Genomic DNA, 3,027 nt, shown 5'->3' on the forward strand with positions numbered 1-3,027 from the left:
CCTAAGATCATAAATGTTATCAGAGCCTCTCCCACACCCCCATCCCACCTCCTGTCATCACATTACTTGACATGTCAAAAAATAGAGGGGCTGAGCAGGGCTCGTGCCTGTGATCTCAGCACTTTGGGAGGCTGAGGTGGGAGGATCACTTAGGCCCAGCAGAAACATATGGTGAGCATAAGCAACATAAGGTCAGCCTGTCTATAAAAAAGTTAAAAGAAAAAAAATTATCCAGGCATGGTGGCATACGCCTGTGGTCCCAGCTATTTGGGAGGCTGAGGTGGGAGGATCACTTGAGCCCAGGAGGTAGAGGTTGCAGTGAACCATGCGTGTACCACCGCACTCCAGCCTGGGAGACGAGCCAGACCCTGTAAAAAAAAAAAAAAAAAAAAGAAAAAAGAAAAAGAATAGGAAACTGTGATTAGGAATATAAATGGAGGCTGGGCATAGGGGCTCATGCCTGTAATCCCAGCACACTGGAAGGCCAAGGCGGGTGGATCACTTGAGCTCAGGAGTTCAGGATCAGCCTGGTCACATGGTGAAACCCTGTCTCTACTAAAAACACAAAAATTAGTCAGATGTGCTCACCTGAACCCAGGAGGTTGAGGTTGCTGTGGGCCGAGATCATGCCACTGCACTCCAGCCTGGGCAACACAGCGAGACTCTGTCTCAAAAAAAAAAGGGCGGGGAATATAAGTGGAGTTAAGAAGACTGTGTATAAGAGGCCCAGGCTCCGTTAGTCAAATAGTGTGGGGTCAGGAAGTAACCAGTAGCCTGGCTGAAGGGGTCCCATGGGTCTTAAGTAATATTTATTGAGGGCACCCTACATTCTAAGTATTATATCAGAACATTAAGGCCAGGCACACTGGTTTACACCTATAATTCCAGCGTTTTGGGAGGCTGAGGAGGATGGATCACTTGAGTCCAGGAGTTCGAGACCAGCTTGGGCAACATGTCAAAACCCAGTTTCTACAAAAAAATACAAAAATTAGGCAGGCATGGTGGTGCATGCCTGAAGTCCCAGCTACTTGGGAGGCTGAGGCAAGAGGATCATTTGAGCCCGGGATGTGGACATTGCAGTGAGCTGAGATCATGCCACTGCACTCCAGCCTGGGTGACAGAGTGAGACCCTCTCTCAAACCAAAAATAAAAAACATAATAAAATTCCCATGCTCTCTCTCTCTTTCATCTACTCCACCTTAAAAGACAGATGCCCAGTCAGATGCCATGGTTTATCCCTATAATTCCAGTATTTTGGGAGGCTGAGGTATGAGGATCACTTGAGCTCAGGAGTTTGAGACCAGCCAGAGCAACACAGCAAGACCCCATCTCTACAAAAAGAAATTTAAGGCTGCGCACAGGGGCTCATGCCTGTAATCCCAGCACTTTGGGAGGCTGAAACAGGATGACTGCTTGAGCCTCAGAGTTTGAGACCAGCCTGGGCAATACAGGGAGACCGTGCCTTTACAAAAGCTTTTTCTTCTTTTTTTTTTTTATTGAGACAGAGTCTCGCTCTGTCGCCCAGGCTGGAGTGCAGTAGCGCCATCTCGGTTCACTGCAAGCTCCGACTCCTGGGTTCACGCCATTCTCCTGCCTCAGCCTCCTGAGTGGCTGGGACTACAGGCGTCCGCCACCATGTCCGGTTAATTTTTTTTTTCTTTGTATTTTTAGTAAAGACGGGGTTTCACCGTGCTAGCCAGGATGGTCTCGATCTCCTGACCTCATGATCTGCCCGCCTCGGCCTCCCAAAGTGCTGGGATTACAGGCGTGAGCCACCGCACCCGGCCAACAAAAGCTTTTTCTTAAATTAGCCAGAGATGGTAGCATATTCCTGTGGTCCCAGCTACTTGGGCGGCTAACCTGGGAGGATTGTTTAAGCCCAAGAGGTCAGGACTACAGTGAGCCGTGACTGTACCACTGCACTCCAGCCTGGGTGACAGAAGACTGAAAAAAAAAAAAATAGTTTTTTTTTTTCTTGAGATGGAGTCTCGTTCTGTCACCCAGGCTGGAGTGCAGTGGTGCTACCTCAGCTCACTGCAACCTCCGCCTCCCAGGTACAAGCAATTCTCCTGCCTTAGCCTCCCGAGCAGCTGGGATCACAGGCACACCCTACCATGCCCGGCCAATATTTTGCATTATTTTTCAGTAGAGACGGGGTTTCACCATGCTGGCCAGGCTGGTCTTGAACCCCAGACCTCATGAACTGCCCGCTTCGGCCTCCCAAAGTGCTGGGATTACAGGCATGAACCACCATACCCAGTCAAAAAGTTTTTAAAAATTAGTGAGGCATAGTGAGTGGTACTTGCCAGTGGTCCCATCTACTCAATAGGCTGAGGTGGAAGGATTGTTTAAGCCCAAAAGGTCAAGGATGCAGTGAGCCATGATCGTGCCACTGCACTCCAGCCTGGATGACAGAGTAAGACCCTGCCTCAAATAATAATAACAACAATAATAATAATAAAAGACAGATGCCCAAGTTCAGAAAATCTGTTCAGGCAAAGAGGTCTAGTGCAGTTGGGAGGTTGAGGACACAGGCATCCATACAGCAGTCTCCAATCCATTCTCAAACTGAAATCTCAATGTTCTCTCTAGTGTCCCCTGGTACTATAGAAGCAGTGTTAGTCTAGGCCAAGGTCCCTCATACCAGGAGCAACAGTGAAAAAAAAAAAAAAAAAAAAAATCCTGCCTAAAACTGCACAAGTAAGAATATCTTAAGACTTTAACTTGAGGGCCGGGTGCAGTGGCTCATGCCTATAATCCCAGCACTTTGGGAGGCCGAGGCGGGTGGATCACGAGGTCAGGAGATCGAGAGCATCCTGGCTAACACGGCAAAACCCCGTCTCTACTAAAAATACAAAAAAAAAAAAATCGGCCGGGCGTGGTAGTGGGCACCCATAGTCCCAGCTACTCGGGAGGCTGAGGCAGGAGAATGGCATGAGCCTGGGAGGCAGAGAAAGCAGTGAGCCGAGATCCACCACTGCACTCCAGCCTGGTCAACAGAGCAAGACTCTGTCTCAAAAAAAAAAA

The sequence above is a fragment of the Mandrillus leucophaeus genome, unplaced genomic scaffold (assembly GCF_000951045.1).
Source record: "Mandrillus leucophaeus isolate KB7577 unplaced genomic scaffold, Mleu.le_1.0 Scaffold1712, whole genome shotgun sequence".
NCBI lineage: Eukaryota > Metazoa > Chordata > Mammalia > Primates > Cercopithecidae > Mandrillus > Mandrillus leucophaeus.